The sequence below is a fragment of the Xyrauchen texanus genome, chromosome 8 (genome assembly GCF_025860055.1).
Source record: "Xyrauchen texanus isolate HMW12.3.18 chromosome 8, RBS_HiC_50CHRs, whole genome shotgun sequence".
In the NCBI taxonomy this organism is placed as follows: Eukaryota; Metazoa; Chordata; class Actinopteri; order Cypriniformes; family Catostomidae; genus Xyrauchen; species Xyrauchen texanus.
Genome location: NC_068283.1, coordinates 1,790,965 through 1,812,796, shown reverse-complemented (window position 1 = coordinate 1,812,796; position 21,832 = coordinate 1,790,965). Strand labels below are relative to the sequence as shown.

The following is a 21,832-nucleotide window of genomic DNA, read 5'->3' as shown; positions in this document are numbered from 1 at the left end:
AAGACATATCCCGTGTTGTGGCAAAGACGTTACTGTGTTTCAGAAGGGGCAAATTAATAGCCTGCATCAAGCAAAGAGATTGCTGAAATAACTATATAGTGGTGAACCGTCAGCTTCACAAAAGTGAAAAAAAATCTTGAATGATCGTGATCAGAGATCACTAAAATGCTGGAAGTCACATCGTAAAAAAAATTAATATAAGAGTATTTTCACACGCACAATGTGAAGAGAACTTACAGAATAGTGACTAAACAACTGTGTGACCATAAAAAAGTAACTTGCATAGTGATGCATAGTGCCCACCGTACAAGCCTCTGCAGGAGGTGTTATGATCTGGGGATGCTTTAATTGATCAGGTTATGTGGCAATAAAATGATGTCAGCTGACTACCTGAATGTACTGAATGACCAGGTTATCCCATCAATGGATTTTTTTCCCCTGGCATATTCCAAGAATGACAATGCCAAGATTCATCTGGCTCAAATTGTGAAAGAGTAGTTCAGTCATTTTCACACATGGAGTCCTGACCTCAACCCCACTGAAAGTCTTTGGGATATGCTGATAAGACTTTACTGAGTGGTTCGACTCTCTCGTCATCAATAAAGATCTCGGCCAAAAATTAATGCAACTATGGAGTGGTGGTGGCGTAGTGGGCTAAAGCACATAACTGTTAATCAGAAGGTCACTGGTTCGATCCCCACGGCCACCACCATTGTGTCCTTGAGCAAGGCACTTAACTCCAGGTTGTTCCCTGTAATAAGTGCACTGTAAGTCGCTTTGGATAAAAGCATCTGCCAAAATGCATAAATGTAAATTAACGCAACTCTGTTGATAAATGTTGTGACATTGCAGAAGTTTGTCGAAACAATGCGACCATAAATGCACGCCATATTACATTATGGGGCTTTTTTTTGAAATATTTATACCATGAAAACACAAGTTACAACTATGGTAGTTTATAAATGATTATTATTTGTTTTACATTTGCCTTTTATAGATATATACAGTAGTTATAGAAAACCTTCCAATTGTTAATATCAGTAAATTTACATCTGCATACAAACTCAAAATCAATGCCTTACTGTCAAATTAGCATTTCAGTGGGGCAAAATATGTAATAATATTGGTAATTGCACTTATTTTTGTTATATGAAAATAATATCACTTTTATTCATAGTTTCTGTCTTTCATTTTATGGGCCACATTCCACCCCATTATTAATGGAGGATGAGAAAGAACAGCAGTAATTACAGATACAGAGACAGCGTGTGAGTTCAGTGTCTCACAAGTTGTGCTCCATATAATGAGCTCATTGTGTGTCTGGAGGGCTTAGTTAACTGTTTGAGGGGTTTCTACTAAAGATAGCTTGATGTTGATTAATTCAAACTTCCTGTTTCAGTAGATGTGTCAATACTGGAAAGCCATTTTATTGGGTCTTAAATGTCTATATAAAGCATCTGTTACATGCTGCTGATTTCCAAATCATTTCGCTATTCACCACATAGAATAACTTACCAAATCTTTCAACTCTTGGTCATTTCATGTTCCCTCAAATTTTTGTTCTTGATGAGCAAAACCATTTCCACCAAAAAGTGCGGCATGGCGCGTCGCAGAACCAATTTGAATTCAGCAAAGATTTCTCTGGAGCAAATATCTATTAAAACCCTTGCTGATTAAAATCATATTAAATTGCCCAACATTCTAAACAGTATCGTCAAGATGAACAGGAAAAAATGCTGTGCCATGTACAGACATAAATAAGATGGCTTTATAGGGGCCTGAGTAGCTCATCAAGTAAAGATGCTGACTACCACACCTGGAGCAGTCGCAAGTTTGAATCCACGGCTTGCTGAGTGACTGAAGCCAGGTCTCCTAAGCATCCAAATTGGCCCAGTTGCTAGGGTGGGTAGAGTCACATCGGGTTAACCTCCTTGTGGTCGCCATAATGTGGTTCTCGCTCTAGGTGGGGTGCATAGTGAGTTGTGTGGATGCCGCGGAGAATAGAGTGAAGTCTCCACATGCTCTAGGTCTCCGCAGTAACGAGCTCAACAAGCCATTGGGAATTGGGCATTCCAAATTTGGGAGAAATGGAAGAATATACAGTATATATATATATATATATATATATATATATATATATATATATATATATATATATATATATATATATATATATATTTTTATAAGATTACAATACATTATCACCTTTAAAAAACAAATTTACCATGTAGCCTATTTCCTATAGTAACACTAACTGTATTAACTATGGTACTTTAGGCAGAAATATATTCATAATATCATCTAGTCTACAATAGGGGAGTGAGGGTATTTCATTCATTTTTGTTACAACATTTAGCAGTTTCGTTTTTTTTTTTCAGATTACAATTTTTATTGGTTGATTCTTAAACATAATACAGAACATATCAAAATATACATGCACAGAGTCAACCATTATCCCCCTTAACTGTCAAAGGGCTCCAGACTAAAAAAAAATTCCTTAAGAGCCATTGGCTCCTAAACTGAAACATTAAGGAGCCAAATGGCTGTTTTTAGTTGCCAAATCACATATTTCTCGATTTAGATTGCTGTTCAGAAACAAAATAGAAAGCCAAAGAAAAGGAAGTCAGCTGATAACCCATTCATCGAAGGTTTAATAAACAATATATATTAGTAATATAAAGTACACACACACACACACACACACACACACACACACACACACACACATACATACAACTGTGCAAAGTTTAGGCACTTGTGAAAAATATTGCATAGTGAGGATGTCTTCAAAAATAGTGACATAAATAGTTTTCATTTATCAATTAACATCATACAAAGTCCAGTAAACATAAAAAAGCTAAATCAATATTTGGTGTGACCACCTTTGCATTTAAAACCGCACCAATTCTCCTAGATACACCTGGACACAGTTTTTCTTGGTGGTTGGCAGATAGGATGTTCCAAGCTTCTTGGAGAATTCACCACTGTTCTTTTATTTATTTAGGCTGTCTCAATTGATTCTGTAACTTCATGTAATCTCAGACTGACACGATATTCAGTGGGGGCCATGGCATCTGCTCCCTGTTCTTCTATTGTAATCTTTTCTATTTGCAAAAGTACTGTTTTGGAGTCTAACATTTGTATTTCTTATTGACACACTAAAGCTGAAGATATAAATAACCATCTTAAGACAAATGCTTTTGTGAAACATCTTATGTGCCCAAGACTTTTGCACAGTACTGTAGTTGAGAAGATAAGTTTGCATTCCCTTTTGTCACAAATCTTCACCCACTTTCATAATTTATACAAATATAATTGATAAACTATTTATTTTATCTTAATTTAGTACTGCTCTTCAGAATCTACATTACAGATATATATATACACACACACACACACACACACACACACACACACACACACACACACACACACACACACACACACACACACACACACACACTTTAATTTAAAGATCTGGTTCAAATTAGACATTTGTTTACTACTCTCTTGCGAGTTTGTTGTTGTGTGCTGTGCATCGAGCTTGTCAGAAACAGAACAAGAGTGTTCTAAAAATATATTCAATAACTCACAAGAAGATTTCTGATGAAACCGCATAGGAACGCATAAAAGCTGACTGTTGCCAGTGGTGACTAATTTAAAAATTATTGTTGCAATCAATTATTTTTGGTTGCATTTGCAGCCATTTTAATCGCAGTCTGGAGCCCTGCCCCATAAATTCCATATCCCCTTACCGATCCCCAACCCCCAACAAACATTCCCTTGGTCCAAGCCTGAGTATACACATAAAAACGAAGAGAAAAAAAAAATGTTTCTCTTCACATGGCCCTCACCGAGAGGCTTCCAGAAAGGCCCATTTCTTACCATATGCATCTTATTTGCCAAGCTGTTTGTATAACATCTTTTCAAATGCCCAATTCGGTGAACCATTCTTGAAATGAAGGAGCACCAATATTGACTTCCATTTTTGGTCTGCCAATCATTACACTAGTTTGGACCCACATTTTTATATTTGACACCAACTTCAATAACCGCCCCATCATCCAATATACAGTACATAGTCCAGGGCAGAATTACATTTGAGAATCTAAAACCTCACAGATAAAATTCTGGACTCTTATCCACAATTCTTGAATCAAAACACAGAACCACAGAGCATGTACCAGGTCTCCATCCTCCAACAGACATAGGCAGCAGATAGGTGTGTCTTTTACACCAAGCCTAAACAATCTAGAGGGAGTCCAATACAAACGATGCAAAATCTTAAACTGAATAAGGCATACCCTTGCATCCCTAGACATAGTTTTAATTTTTTTTTTATTCTTTCCCACTCCCCATCCTCCAATACCAAGTTTACCAATCTCATAACCTCTTAAGAGCTGTTAAGGCCCCATCACCAAGACTCTGGAAAGGGTCATGAAGCTTTAGTGTATTATTCCTCATTGATACAAAGGCTCTGAGCACCATACAGAGTGTCTGCAGCTTTAGGGAGTTGTATACTACTTCCAAAAATAGTACAAAGTAAATGGCACAACTGTAAATACCTGAAAAATTGAGACCTAGTAATCACAAATTGCTGTTATATTTTCAAATGATCTCAAAGCTTTGTTTTCATAAAGGTCACTAAGTGTAGCATCACCCCTCTCCATCCATTCTTTCCAGCAAAAGGGTGACTTGTTAATATCCAATTTGGGGTTCACCCATAAGCTTGAAAAAAACATTTAGGCAAGTATCAGAACATACAGAAAACCTTTGTCCATTCTGAATGTGTGACATAATGGGATCCAATTTTACTTCCCTAGGCAATTTTTTATAGAGTGACTTAATCCATAGTGTTCTCAAACCCGCAAATTTCCAAAACCTTAAAAAGATAGTACCACTCCACCCCATCAACCGCAAATTTCCAAAACCTTAAAAAGATAGTACTATTCCACCCCATCAAATGCCTTATTGGCGTCAAGTGAGATGGCAGCAATCAGGGTCTGATCATTCGCTACTGGCCACATAATATTTATAAAACGTCTAATATTATCAGAAATATGACCATGAGTAAACCTCACTTTTATATATATATATATATATATATATATATATATATATATATATATATATATATATATATATATATATATATATATATGTAGAAGAGATTTAATAACTCTGCTTAATCAATTAGCTTGATTACTAATTTTAGACAATCTTTTTACATCTAACTGGATCAGGGAAATTGGATAATAACTTTTACATTCATTTGGGTCCTTATCTTTAAGAATGAGACTGATAAGGGCTTGTGTCATGGTTGGCAGTAGCTCACTTTTCTTTAATGACTTCTGAAATAAGTGGAGCCAATTCTGTGACATAGATCTAAAAAAAGCAAAACCATCTGGCTACGGTGCCTTACATATTTGCAAGGCTTTAATTACCTCAACAAGGTCATCCAAAGTAATATCAGAGTCAAGAAAGTATTTTTGATCATTCGTCAATTTAGGATGTTCTAATGGCTCTACGAAGTTGCTACGATGTTGAAGTATGTAATCCAGTCCCATATTGACTGCATCATCCACAAACCTGTTTGTTCAAATGGCAAACTACAGGGGATCCAGGAAGGGTTCAGTGATGTCCTTCAGGTGGGCCAACACCAGTCTCTCAAATGGCTTCATGACCTCAGACGTCAGAACCATAGGCGGAAATCGCGGGGGGGGGGTTGTCCATCTGAGGGTTGTCCCCCCCTAAAATATAATTAAAATATGTGTATTGTAAATAAAATAATTATATATTCTTAAAATAATTGTTTAAGAAATAAAATAATACAAATCCTAACGGGGCAACAACAAAAAAAAACCTTGGTGTCCCCTTCAAAAATTGCTCTTGAGAATTGTTGTTTATTGTACCCCTCAACATTTTGATGAAATTTTCGCCCCTGGTCAGACCAACAGTCCTGTAGTCATTAAGTCCTGTGATTTTAGGTTTGTTTGGACGTGATGATTGTGGTGCATTTGAAACAGTAGGGAACTTCACAATGCTCCAGCGATCGGTTGAAAAATTGTGTGAAGATGGTGGCCTGCTGGTCAGCACAAAAATTTTGACAAGTGGGTGAAACACCATCTGGGCCCTGTGCTTTTCTTGTCTTCTGTTTCTGGAAGAACTGGCACACATCCTCTTCACAGATCTTAAGTACAGGTTGAGTAGCAGGAGAGGGGAGGAGGGTGGTTGCAGGAGGTATAAATGTTTGTGTGCTGTGAAGGTTGGAGTGGTTGTGGGACTGTGCTTTTCAAATCTACAGTTAAAACACATTCAGGTCATCAGCCTGTTGTTGATTCCCTACAGTGTTGGGGGATGGTGCCTTGTAGTTGGTAAAGTCTTTCAGGCCTCTCCACACTGATGCAGGGTTGTTAGCTGAAAACAGTTTTTCTTCAGATTTTTAGAATAGCTTATTTTACCCACTTTAATCTCCTTTGTAAGTCTGTTTTTGGCCTGACTGTACAATATTTATCCCCACTTCTGTAAGCATACTCTTTGACCTGACGAAGCTGCCTGCTTTTTGTTGTCCATGGTTTGTTGGTGTATGTTAAATAAGTCCTAGTAGGAATGCACATATCCTCACAGAAACTGATACATGATGTCACAGTATCTGTGAGCTCATCAAGGTCTGTGGCTGCAGCCTCAAAAACACTCCAATAAGTGTCTAGGGACAGCTTTGTTGTGTACCAATGATCCAGTGTATTTCTGTCTCTGGTGGGGCATGTAATGTGCTGTCTGTATTTGGGCAGTTCACGTGTGAGATTTGCCTTGATAGAATCTCCAAGAATATCAATAAATGAGTCCGGGCATTGTTGCACCATGTCTGTAATGTGATTAGCCAGCTGTTGCAAAGCTGCGCTCACACACATATGTGGAGGAATATTAAAAACGTACAAAAATACACAAGGAAAACACCCATGTCGAGTAGAAACGCTTAAAGTTTATGAATCGTGCCTCTAAATTAGGACAGCACATCTTCTTCAGCATAGTTACATCTGTACACCAACATTCGTTGATGTAAAACACATTCCACCACCTTGTTTTTCCCATAAACTCCGCTCTGAATAGCTGGAAGCCGATAGATGTAATGCACTGTCCAGAATGGCTTCACTCAGCCAGGAGTCCTTATTTTTGTGGGTGAGGAGAAGTAATTTGTCCGATTTGTTTGGAAGAGAGTATAGATTCACAAAATGGATGCTTGGTTCATGGTTAGAGAGCCGTGCTGTCTGAGCTTGACCAGTGCACTGGCTCGCTTCCGACGTTTGTGTCTTTTAAAGCGCTTGTACAAATGTCCAACAGAATGTCTGAATAATCAAAAACTGGTTAAAGATTGTCTGGTGTGTGCTGCCGAATATTCAGCAGCTTGTCTCTGTTAAAAGTGATTGGAAATAAATTACTAAACACAGGACAAACAAACAAAAACCGCAAAATAACTGGAGAGCTCCATACCAAGGCAGCCATTCGCGGCACCATCTTAGAAAGAATAATGTCTCTAAATGATCTTTGATCTGTTTGAGACAATTAAATTGTAAGTGCTTATCAATGTGATGACTCCCCTGCTCTTACTCAAGCCAGACTACAAAACACATGCCCATCCCATGCTCTGCCAAGTTTTTCAGCTTCCTGTGCAGAAAGGTACGTTTCTTGAAGGAACACTATATAAAACATTTTACACTTAAGAAAAGATATAACCTTCCTTCTTTTATAGGGTGCACACACACATTAACATTCCATGTGGAGAGAAACATTTTACCTATATTAAAGTGTGACATGTTGACATGCAAAGAAAAATTGTGTACCCAAGACTAAATTATAAAGACCACAATTCAACATGTGTGTAACCATAAAGTCCTTACTAACCCACAGAACAAAAATAAATTAGCTTTAACTTCACACAAAATATTCCCAACTGGTGTACATCCCCCAGAAATCCATGAGACCCTCCACCACACCACTGCTACAAGATTACTTCAGTCTGGTGTTTTTTTTTTACATGCACCATACAACTGAACTGGACAAGTTTTCAATCAAATAGGCCCAAGTAAATAACAACATCAAACCCACAAAATGAACAAATAAACTAAAACTAATGAAGGCAAATAAAGTAGATTGAGAGAGACAAACAGTGGGAAGCCAACCGAATAACAAACCCTCTCAATCTGCATCAGCGAAATGCTCAATGTGTAGTCCATACCACTGATTCAGTGCAGGCAAAGCCACCCACTCACGCCATTGATTTAATGAAGGCCATAGCTTCTCATGGGCATGTGAAAGTCTTACGTCCGTCCTTGGCATCAATTCTCAGTTTAGTCGGGAAAAGCAAAGATCATATCCTGTGCGTGAAGTAACTTCTTATACTCTTTGAATCTTTCTCGTTTTACTTGTGTAACAATGGCAAAGTCTGGAAAAACCATAATGTTGTAATTCTCCCAGCACAACTGGCCTTTATTCCTCGCCGCACATAAAACGTCTGTCTGCCGACAGCAAAACATTGTCAGAATGGATCAGGGTCTGTCACCCGCTCTGGGAAGCCGATCGAGAGCTCTATGCACGCTCTCTATTTCCAGATGACGGCCCGCTGTGTAACAAATTCGGAATAAGCCCATCCAGGAACATGACCATATCTTGACCTTCCTTTCTCTCAGGGAAACAAACATTATTAGGTCTGCTTTTATTTTTTATATCCTAAAATTTTTCCCCACACCTGACCCATATCAGTTTTGGTGGCTGGTGGGCTAGTCTGCAGCTCTTTTCCAGCTGCTTTCAGAGACTTGATTAGCTTTTCAGCCTCGTCCATTCTTGTGATCAGGGGTAAAGTTTCTCTTCCTTAGATGTGGTCGCTCAATGTCGGGCGAGATTTTGCTTAAAGCTGCATAAATGTTTGCAATATTTTGACCTACATCCTAAAGTGAGCTGTCATTCCCAACCGGACCCCCGCCATCTTACTCTTGAGAGGCGTCAGACGTGTGTGACCATAAATTTCCAGGACGACGATTTTGAATTCTTTGACATCCTACGCTCCCTGCGCAGTTTATCAATCAAAGAAATGTTGCTTGAAAGAATAACTGTAGCAAAGTGTAGCAGAGAACGCCACTAGGCTGCTTCCACTCGCATAGCGTCATGTGACTCCCAAGAAGTTTCTAAATTTTTATATTTGGTGTTTTTAAATGTGTTTAGGATACCGTTTTTCATTACAAAAATGTCATAATTTGTTTTTAAAAAATCATGTCAAATCTACCCATGGTAGTGTCGATCCATGAGGTTACCATGGTCTTGTTATTAATACCACCATTTAAACAAGGAAAACTGTAAATAGTCAATTGTCATAGAATATAGAATATAGGGGTTTAAAGCCTGGACCTTTGTGTATTATGTAAAAAGTTAGCTTTCCTTCTGTGTAAAATCTGTTCTCTTCTAATGTGCTCTGATTGTAGGAAAATATAGGCCTTACTGGATTTGTTTGCTTTCAGAAACTCCAAGAGAAGACTGAACTTCAATGAAAAAGATGAAAGGAATTCCAACTCAATTCCACTATCAGAATAATTTATCCCTATATAATTTAGGTGTTAACTTTGTACCTTTAATGATGTTATAGATAACATTCCTGCATCATAACTCGAAATCAGTCCCTTTCTGTCGAATGCTCATTTTAGTGGGACAAAATATGCAGTATTATTGGTAATTGCACAAATTGTTTTAATTATAATAATAATAATAACTTTGCTTTTATTATTCTTTACTGTCTTTATATTTTTCATTTTATAGGCCCCAAAAGTAACAACTTTTTGCAAGGGAACACAAACTATTGCAATGTGTTTTACATTACCTCGCAAGGGAACGTAAACCTCATTCCAATATGAGGAACGCAAACCTTTTTGTGAGTGAACGTAAACTAATAGGGTTGCCAGCTGTAGGCTGTTACCGGTTTTACGTGGTAAAAGGGTCAACACCGGTGTGAAATTTTATTCTGGGTAAAAGGGGGAAACATAATGAATGGATCTTCCTATATATAAATACATTAGCCTAATGAATAGAATAGCCTTAAAGAATAGTTGCATAATGAAGAGTTTGCGACCCATGATAAATTAACCTAAATAAAGCACTGAAAGCCAGATGTTATTTACCAACATATCAGATTACACAGGTAGCAAAGTACATGCACTGACAGAAGACGTTTAATTGCAGGTAGCAAATATAATGTGCATGGTGGGTAACATCTTGGATTCGGAATGACACAAGAAATGCTGTTAGACACACAGACACGTGCTTGAAGTAACACACTTTATTATATTTTTAAGAACAGATGACACTAAAGCTGTCTATGCACATGTCTGATGTTCAGAGGCATGCAGTCTCGTGGAACATGCTTGTGTAAAGGGTTCGCACTCTTCCTTTGTTTCAGTCTTCTGAAAACAATTTGCAAGAATAGTATCATCTACGACAATGCTGCAAATGACCTCCAGCTATCTCAGCTCAGGAGCTGCTCCGAGTTCAGTTCGCTTTATTTCCACAGAGTAGTTCATTGTGATAGCAATTCTGCAGGGTCACTTTATATATAGCCTATACACCTGTGATTAAATAATAAAATAATTCATTCATTCATGAAATAATACAAAAACACATTCACCTCAAACCATGATTTATATTTGAGTGATTATTATCATCATTATAATTATTATGTGTTCATTTATAATTGTTTTTGGCTCTTAATTATTATTTGCAATTTTCCACCTGTTTATTGTTATGGAAATTTGGTTATATAGGATTTATTTACATTTTTTTACCACTTTGTTACTTTAATTGTTTTTTCTTTATTTCATTTAAAGTGCAATTTGAATTTAGAAATGTCTTTTATTTAAAAAACTAAAAACTTAAACCAATCAATACAATTTTCAATGCAAAATCACTAAAGCAAGAATATTCACCGATCCCTCAGCCCAGGGGTTGACAATGTAATTGGATATTGAGGGAACAAAACAAATTTATTCACACACATTGAAAGTCATTACCCTTCTGAAGCAGCTAAACTGATTCCTGAGATGAAAGGTAATAAAACACCAACATTAAACCCACAACAACCCACAATAAGTGATGTATTTGCCCGGACAATGAAATGCCCAACACATAGCCCATTATGAGAATGCACAAAAGAAGTAGGTTTGTTGCCAAACAGATGTTTCTCTTCACAACACAACACACATTTTAATTGCACATTTAATTCAGTTCCATTTAGAATTTTTTGTTAAAATTAATACAAATAAAGTTCAAAGTTTGAAATCAAGCTGCCTTGTGTTATTGTGTAGGCTATTGTTTAACGCAAACTACCCCATAGTACCACTTAGCATCCAACCAGAGGTAATACCGGTGTTAGTCGGTGCGACACCGCACCAGTGTGAAAATTATGATATAATTTCAAGTCTACAAACAATAGCGAGGGAATGGATAACTTCTTTCAAGAGAATGCAAACTTTTGCGAGGTAACAGAAACTATTGTGAGGTAGCACAAAACGTATTACAAGACAATGCAAAACATTACAAGAAAATGCTAACTTTTGTGAGGTAATGCAAACTGTTGCAAGGGAACACAATACTTAAGAGAGAATGCAAACTTTTGCAAAGGTAACGCAAACTATTCTGAGGTAGCGCAAACTATTACAAAGGAATGCATAACTTATTATAAAAGCAAACAAACTTTTGAGAAGTTATGCAGACTATTGGGAGGGAACGCAAAACTTATTATCAGAGATTGCGAACTTTTTCAAGGTACTGCACACTATTGCGAGGGAACGCAAATTATTGTGAGGTAGCATATAACTTATTGTGAGGTAGCATAAAACTTACTGTGAGGTAGCATAAAACTTATTGTGAGGGAACGCAAAGCATTACGAGAGAATGCAAACTTTTGCAAAGTAACTCAAACTATTACAAGGTGGTCCAAAACGTATCTTATCAGACAACGCAAACTTTTGCAAGATAATGCAGACTATTGGGAGGGAACACAAAACTTATTATCAGAGATTGCGAACTTTTTCAAGGTATTGCACACTATTGCGAGGGAACGAAAATTATTGTGAGGTAGCATATAACTTATTGAGAGGGAACGCAAAACATTATAAGAGAATGCAAACTTTTTCAAAGTAATGCAAACTTCTGCAAGGTAGCGCAAACTATTGTGAGGTAACATAAACTTGTGAGGGAACGCAAACCATTTCGAGGGAACAAAAACATATTACGAGAGAATGGAAAATTTTGCAAGGTAGAGCAAACTATTGCGAAGGAATGCATAACTTATTACGAGAAAGCAAACTTTTGTGAGGTAACGCAAAACTTATAACGAGTGAATGCACACTACTGCAAGAGAACACAAAACTTTTTGTGAAGGAACACAAAACTGTTGTGTGGGAGCAACATCATAATGGCACGCACACAGCTTAGAGGGAACATTGGTCATATTCAGCTAACAAAGAAAACCCAGTTCCTTTGATTGGCATCCACACAAGAATACCAGAAAGGGGCATGTAAGGGAAATGGTGTAACTATCAATAAAGCACTGTTTACATGGTGCTAACTAAATCAGTAACACCAGAAATTCATCTGCCAAGAAAAGTAGCCATACCGCTAAAATAACTTTACAGATCAAACAACACACACTTTTTGTACAGAAGAATTAATATAAGCACTTTAACAAAGGTATGAGCTTCAGATGTCTGCTTTAAACCCTTCAATGCACTTGCCCTATAGACTTCCATGAATGTGCATTATAGTAAACACATTTTTCATTTGTTTATACCGACTGAGCTGAACTTTTGTATTTGTGGTAATTGACAGCATGTCACAAATCTTGTACATAGACATTAATTTGAAAATAACCTGGAGCTTCCTTTAACTGTACAGCACTCTGTCCTGGCCTGTATTCAGATTCATGTGTGCACACGATCCAGCTCAAGTGAGTCATGTGAACAACACACAGTTGCTGCTGAGTCACACAAAGGCAGAGTTCACGCACAGGATTTCACACACATTTACACACAAACAGAAAGACGGACACAGAGAATATGTGCCATATTATGGTTCATTAAAGGCTCTCTCTTCTGCATTGGCCTGCATCCTCACTGAAGGGGTTTTATGTCTATAAAACCATAAATCTCCTGCCAATGTAATGAATTGAGGGGAAATAAAAAACAAACAGAAAGAGGAACAGAAAAGGAAATGTCACAAGGAAAATCCTTTCACACTGCTTGGTTTTAGAAATGCATTGAGTATTTTTTATTTAGGGTTCGGCCCTTTGACACACTGTCAGAGTACAGTCTTATGTACAGTCACATAAGGCTAGGCAATATGTAAGAAATACTTTCACAATATTTCTATAAAAAAATGTGTGATATCTGATTTCATTGTCAACTGCCTTGCCCCCACTGTGGAGCCTGTTATGTAATCTTATTACTACATAACACAAGTAATAGGCATAAGTAAATCAAATAAATATGATTAATAAATTATATATATACACACACACACACAACAACTAATTCAAACAATATATGGAACGGTTGAACAGGCATCAAATTCTTTCCCCTCATGACTCTTGCAGTCCTCAAGTTCTTGCGTGTGTCTGAGACAAGCAGTCGGAACAGGTTTTCAAATGGTCAGGTTAGTTATACTCCATTCCACAATGCTCAATTGACAGCATTTGTGGCATAATACTGATTACCACAAAACTTTGTTTTGACTTGTGCCTCCATTTCTTTAAAAAAACTAACTAAAATCTGTGTTCCAGTGAGGCACTTACAGTGGAAGTCAATGGGGCAATTTTTGGATGGTTTAAAAAGGCAGAAATGTGAAGCTTATAATTTTATAAAAGCACTAACATTAATTCTTCTGTTAAAACTCATGTATTACTTGAGCTGTAAAGTTGATTAAAAAGTAATTTTTACAGTCATTTTAGGGTTAGTTGACATTACATCATCATGGCAACGAAGTTGTAAAATTGGCCATAACTTTTCACAGAAAAGATTAGTAAGTAGGGTTGGGTAAAAATATTGCTTTTCTGATTCTCATTTGAAGCATCTCAATATTGATTCTTCAATCCCAAGATCGATCTTTCACCCCGTGCTCAACCCTTTACTACAATGAGAGGAAATCAAATCGAGAGCTTGTGAATCAGAATCGAATTGAATCGGGAAATCTGTATCAATACCCAATAACCCAAGTGTGTTTTTTTTTAAATCACACAAATAATGTTTACATTCACATTGTCTATGTCTTCTTGTGGCTAAATTTTGAAACTGTGAGTATTTTAATGTTCAAAAATTGGCCCCAATTCACTTCCATTGTAAGTCTCACTGGAACCCAGATTTTAGTTTTTTAAAGAAAAGGACGGGCAAGTCAAAATTAACTTTCATGATAAACAATATTATGCTACAAATGCTGTCGACTGAGCTTAACTTGTATCAAGTTAGCCAATAACAGTTCAAATATAGCTAGGATAGAAGAAAAAGGCCTATGAGAAATGCAAACCTAATGTATTGTCCTAAAACATGACATCCACTCACAGAATAAAAGATGAAGTTGATGAATCAGAAGGGTAAAAAAATGAAGTGGAAAAAATAGCCATACTTTGCCTACAACAGCCATTTACTAGTTAGACCGTACATTATTTTAACATGTCATCGTGGGCCTCAGGCGATTAATCCATGAACTCGAAAGGCCTGCTCAACTGGAACAGAAGTTGAGGACATGCATAAAGCAACTTGTAAACCAGTAGAACCAGTAGATCTGGCATTCTTGCACCACCACTCTTTGCTTGTCTTGTGAGAGGGCATGCACAGTCTAATGTAAAATGAAACTTTGTATACCTCCACTCCAGATATCCACCTTTTAAATAATTGCATTACTTATTATAATTCAAAAAGTAATATGACAGTAATTTCAGCATAGCATTTGTTAAAATATAAAGCAAAACTTAAATGTGTAAAGACACAACTTCCAGTGCCATCTAGTAGCAACAATAGCCTACCATTTAGTCTTACACATCCCTATCCCTTAATGTTTTTAACGTTTGGGCATCATTTTCATGAGTATCTAAAAATGTAAGTGCTTGATCAGGGGCACATTATTGTACAAGCTTACACGGGCTGAATCTCAGGGTCCCAAAACAGGGCTCCATTAGCGGTATACTCCACCCTTTTCTTCCCCGTTGTCAATCTCAGGAGGAGCGCATATAAATGTGTGCAGTGGGAGACACTGATATAAATATAAACACGGATACGGTGCACAACCACCTGCCGGACGACTGGCAGTGGTCCCGCGGAACGGTGAGCCCATGGGCCCCAATGTAACTTATTGTGCCACTGTGCACAATAACAATTGGGATACTGTTCTACTATATATTTGCCAACTTCCCAACTCCATGGTTTGTCATTACGATATATATTGTTGCTTTCTGATTACATCGTACTATCGCACAGCCCTATTTGAAAAACATGACTTCAGAGCACAGCGTCATGAATGCGGGCATAGTTCAAAATCATAGCACTTACGTCGAGACCTCAGCCGCAGTCTCAACCTGCAACCGTATCGGTGTACGCCGTCATCAACCTGTAGACCACACAGACACACAACACATTACTATTGCAAAAGCATGCTAAACAAAATACTGTGCTTTAAATTTGGTATAGGTTTGTTGATACTCCATCACATGTCATGTTGTGGGCAAAACAAACAGTTGTGCATTACATTACATGATTTACTCTCATAATGAAAATGAAGGGCTGTTAAAGACCTCGTGAAATGGTTTGAGTCTCATCCTTTACTGTCAGTGCTCTCAGTTCAACACAGGCTGTTTATTGTGATGGCAGGTTAAAGCGTACAGGTCATTGACAGCACACACACACATACAGGCAAACACTCATGCAACTTTAATGAGTTCAGTGTGTATGCAGCACCCACACTGACATACACACTTCTGCAGAAATGAAAATGACTGCATATACAAGTGTACTTCAGTATGTGAGAGAGACAGAGAGAGAGAGCATTTCAACAAATATGAAGCACCAGTAGAGACCAAATATTAATCTTTGTTCGTTTTCATGTAAGAGACAATTTCTAGCCAACACGATCACACAGGAAGTCGGCATGTAGTTTCCAAGAGATCCGGTACACTAGGATTGGCCACATTATGCCGACAAGTGGCAAGCGGCATCTGCTCCAGTGTATTTATCTTCCCCTGTGGTGTGACCGGGTGCACAGTGTAAGACCCGGGTTTGAATCCCATGTTGAAACCAGGAAGAAATCGTGTTCATATAATCAGCGATGAGAACGATTTTGGAGATTGCATTTTTACCTCTAACATTACATTTGTACTCCACTGATGGTTAGGTTTGGGGTTTGTGTTATAAAGTTTACATTCATCTTCATTGTATTACAGCCTGTACAGCATAAAATAACTTGCTTCAAAACTCACTTTTGGTGCCCCTCTGTGGTCATTACACATGGAAAATGGACCTCAAACATGCACATTAGGTCTGGGCGATAGGACGATGTAAATGGATATAGACAAATTCTTACAAATATCCAGATACTGATTGTGACACTCATTAAAAGATGATTATCATGGATCTGGGAAGTCAGCAAAAATAATATATTAAACAGTAGCCAAGGGTGTGAAACTAGCACCCCCATCCGCATAATGTGACGAGGCTGAATCCAGTTCGTAAGCTTGTCCAAATTTCATGCGCGGATAATTTTGCTCATCTACCCACAACAGGTGGGCGACCTGTAAGACATTTTTAGAAACACACTTTATTATATTTTTAAGAACAGACAAAAGAAAAGCTGTCAATGCTTGTATCTGATTCACTATTAGTTCAGAGGCCTGCAGCACGAGCCCATCTCGTAAAGTGTTATCACTCTGTCTCTGTTTCTTTTGTCTGAAAACTATTTTCAAGAATAATGTCGTCTACGAGAATGCTGCAAATGAACTCTGATCATCTCAGGAGGTGCTGTGAGTTTAGTTCACTTCATTTCCACACGGTTAGCATGCATTATGAACAATAATCTGCAGGTTCAGTAATATATATCTTTAAAGAAGACGATGAAAGTGATTAGATCATAAAATAATACAAGGCACGTTCGCTTTGAACCTTAAATTAGTTCCATTTTAATTTCTTTAGGCAGCATTATCTTTATTACAAAAACACAAATTCGATAAGAACACATATTTGGCAGCATTATTTTTGGAACAAGTATATTGTAATTGGCGTAAACTTGTGTGATGGCAAATGGAGCCATTGGAGATTTGGGGAGGTGGTTATATAAGATTTTTGATCACTATCGTTATTTTAACTTCTTTGTTGTTTAAAGTGCCATTTGAATTTAGAAATGAATTTAAGTTTTTCATGTTTCAATAAATTATATTTTTAAACCAAAATCAATAAAGCAAAAATACTTACAACCCTAGTATCTCTCTGACTAAACTCACACAAGTAACCTTTTTCAAATGTAAGCCATGTCTTCAATGAAGGTCATTCAGAGTATCTTTACTGACACAAAATGATTTGCTTATTTGAATTGTAAAAAGAATGATTAAATAACTGCAGAAACGGGTCATTTACATCTCACCAACTATCCTCTAAATCTGTTTGCAATGCAAAAGAGATCTATTCTATTTTTAGAGCAGCGAGAATCACAATCCCCATGATTTCCCAATGCAACCGAGACTGAACACAAACACAAATTCCCTTAGTCCTGTACAGAAAATAACAGAGTATTCAGTCAATACATTTGACATTATAAGATTTAAATTATTATATTACTTTGTGTTTTAGGACATTCATATTTTAAGTACTTGGGCTATTTACATTTTTGAGATCCTTTTCCTGATCTGCCCCTTACAAACATTTACCATAATACTGTAACCATACACTGTGGTTTCTGCCCAACTACCATAGTTTCTAGAGTTATTTTAACTGTGGTCTCCTTCAAAAATTGTAAGAGGCTTTCACAATATTTCTGATGGCTATTAACAAGTTACTACAGAACGAGGGTATTTTGGCAGAAATTATTGTTACTATGGTGAAAATCTGACAGTCTGGTTTAGATGAAAATGAGATTTTGTTGTAATCCATAATGTAAGTATATGTAGACTCTAGGGCCGTTGTCATGTCATGCGTTAAGTTTTTAAGCTTAAAGCATTTTTTTACTCCTCTTTCCATTTGAATATATTGTTATTCCTATCTGACCATGAAAGTAGACTTTGCTGGTTGCAATTATCCATTTATCTATTTAACATGTTTTGGGACATGCTAGGATGCAAGGTGACTAAGAAAATCAGGCAAACATTTGGTTTAAACATTAAACACTGGATGGTTGGACACCTACCCATGGCATAAACATGGTAGCAAATAGTCCTTCTAGAGTTTTGTTAGCTGTCATACAGTCAGAAAGCTTAGGTAAGTTAACAAGACAAATAATGAATGATTTAATTGGTAAAGTCCGAGATAGATAGATAACAGTAGCTTTAATCCAAAACCATGATTATAAATGTGTATAGCCAATTTGTTTGTTAGCATGTGTGTGCTTCCTACCAGAGTTAGGAAAAGATAGTATTTCCAGCAGCTGTGTTACAACTGATACATGTGCAAGCATTAGAAGCATTTGAAACAATCTCAGAGTATAAAATGTGTCCGTTTATTTCACTAAAGTTTTTTTAAACTGTGGGCCTAATATCTAATTTAGCAGAATTCAAATTAGTGTTCTATAAGTTATGTTGTAATAAATCCCCTCCTTGTCTTCACGTTCTAATTATGTGAAATATAAACAATGATTGTTGGTTTTTGACAAGCATTTTATTGGTAAACAGATAAAGGCAACTAGTGTGAAAAAACCGGCATGTTTATTCTCGCCAGTATGTGCGCTTAATAGCAAAGGGTGCAACAGCTGTTAGTACCCTGGCAAACCTTGAAATAAATTCTTCTTCCCTAAAGTGTTTCATGGCGACAATTAGCCACTAGTACCATATGCATACTATGTTTTTGGACACAGCGCCTTGCTAATATCATTTTGGACATGGTACCTTGAAATGTCATGTGAAGACCATGGTGTCTGTCTGAATATAATTATCATTCAGTAGCATGACACATATCAGACAGCCATCGTATTCATATCTGATAACAACATCACTGCACCACCGTACTTTTCTCTAGAGGTAAACATCAGCTCTCTGTCAATCATCCGCGACTGCATCAGTGTAAAGACGCAGTTCGAGATTATACAATTAAACACAAGCAGACAGGGCAGATTTCAGCGCGGTTGCTATGATACTCGTCTGTCTGACTGGAGACAGTCATGCGGCTCATAGCAACCACACATAAATGATGATGATGGGCGTGAGCACGATCTTACCAGTACACATCTTCATCAAGCTGTCATTCCTCTCAAACTACACACACAGCGTCCTGTCAAACAAATGCCGTGGACATCTCATTATGTCTGTTTACGAGCCACTGACAAGGAAGCGAGCGGAGGAGGAAATGTGAAAATAACCCATACAGACCAGAGCAACTCACTCTGATCTGCGCGACTGAGAGGTGCACGTCCAGGGCACATCTCCATTCACGCGCTCTGTGATTGATTAAAATGTCTGGTACAATGGGCGTGTGTTTGTGTTTTGGTGACCTAGGCAAAAGGGCGGGACGAGGCGCCCCCTGCAGGATGAAACATGACTTTGATCAGATTGGACTCATTATATTATATTATATTATATTACATTATAATAATAATAGATATAAGGATACAAATCTATACTTATAATAAATATATTATTTAATAATATAATATCTATCATATAAATATTATATTAATTATACATTTAATCATGCAATAAAAATAGACATTAATTTAAATATTTAAAATAAATTAAAGCTTAATCCTTTGATTTAAAACAAATAAAAAAAAGTATTTTGAAAGAGTTGCACCTCTGGCCACTGCAATAATGGTAAATATTCCAGATATTCCACAATCTTCCTCAGTATTCCACTTTCATATTGAATTAATGTTGTTATTTAAAATAATAATAATATAATAATTATACACGTGTTTGCTCAACTAAGGGCACTTTTATGTTCCAGAGTTGAGGTTTTTTATTTACAAACAATATTTATATATTATATAAATGTATTAATTATATTACAATATATATTACATTGCACTATACTATTGTCATGAAAGAACAAACATATATATATATATACGTAACAGTATATAAATATTAGTAGATATACATCTATATGTATATCTACTAATGTCTCAAACAGCATATTTCAGCAAGATTTGCGTATGTATGTAGGCCTATGTGCGTAGGCTATTTGTCCATACAGTATAGGTATGTATTTTGTCAAAATAAAACAAATTATTGCAATATAGTTAATATCGAAAGCTAATATCGTTATTTAAGTATCCATCAATTTGCTTTCTCAGACAATGAGTTATATGAACGGATTTGGTCAAATAGTCTCAATGCATGTAGGTTCATTTGGAATGGAGGCGCTCCATCTAGTGGCCACTTATAAAATGATGTTCAAAGTTTGTGCCGCTGAAAGACACTTTACCAAACAGACTAAAAAAGTTGGAATTAATCGAGCAAAAATAACATTGACAAGAGTTAATCACCATAGACAATTAAAATATAGCTTTGTAATTATTTAGTCCAGGGATCTGACATGAGTGGATGGTAGTAGAGGAACACACTGCATATAATTCAGAAGTTTATTCTTTCACTAAACATCTGTGACAGTTACTTTAACACCATATTATAGGAAAGTACTGATATCATATGAATGCAGCAAGCTATGTTCATTTCAGTGCTTTATACCATTACTTACATCGGTGTTTAATCGCAATGTAAATTACTAATACATATATGAGCATGAAATACACTAATTTCGGTTCTTTTGTGACCAGAAGGGCAAAAATAATGTTACTGTACATTATGAGATGAAATCAAACTTTGAAGACATAATCAAGCCCGTAACTTCAAGAACATGGAGGTAAAATTTAGTTCACTATCACTTTATCCCTTGTGCTGAAATCAAATGAATCTCATCCTCTGTCACCATAGATAGATCTTATTTCAGTTTTCATTAAGGATCAGAGGAAAGAGACCAAACAAACCTGCTATCATTTTCTCGCATGGAAAGAGGGCGAGAGAGCGAGTTAATAATGGATGTGTTGTCGTGATGAAGATCACAGCCACACACTGAGAGCAGAACTACTGATCACCTCCTCTCGTCCTAATAGCAGAGCTTAATAAAGCGTGTCCTTCAGTCAAACTGCATCAGCAGAAACGTCTCTGCCAGCTGATGACTCAAAACCTTTGCTATGCTTTGCTCACCTTTATTTACCTGCTTTCAACTCAAACACTGATATGCGTTTAAGTGTGTGTGTGTGTGTGTGTGTGTGTGTGCATCCCTCTAATCTCAAACAGTCCATTTACGCCAACGAGAGGGGGGGTCATCATAGATTCATCCACATTGAAGGAACAATCTCCAGCCTCTAGTGAAACTATCTAAAAAAATAAATAATAATTTATATAATATATTAATATTTGTAATATGTGTATATAAAAAAAGTCCCGTTCAGTTTCCACGGACAGTCAAATGAATGTTCAGTAAGCCGGCCCACTCAACTGCTAAATGACCCAATCTCTCCAATGTCCTGCAAGAAATACTCCAAATACTAGCATCTATTCTCAATTTGGCTGGGAATATCAGTTTCTTGCATTCCTTGAATCGAT

The 21,832-nt window shown here is 36.9% G+C and overlaps 1 protein-coding gene across 4 annotated transcripts in view; it reads right to left on the bottom strand.

Annotated features, from left to right (window-relative positions):
* The window catches only part of LOC127647464 (testis-expressed protein 2-like), a 71,624-nt gene extending 52,038 nt beyond the window's left edge, over positions 1–19,586 (bottom strand). For 3 of the 4 annotated variants that reach the window (XM_052131722.1, XM_052131721.1, XM_052131724.1), the window contains exons 1-2: positions 19,444–19,578; positions 15,582–15,639 (exon numbers count right to left, since the gene is read on the bottom strand). The gene's annotated coding sequence lies outside the window, so the exon portion shown is untranslated. Of the gene's footprint in view, positions 1–15,581; positions 15,640–19,443 lie in introns of all 4 variants that reach the window. The other variant, XM_052131723.1, reaches the window with a different exon arrangement.
* Between the last annotated feature and the right edge of the window lie 2,246 nt (positions 19,587–21,832).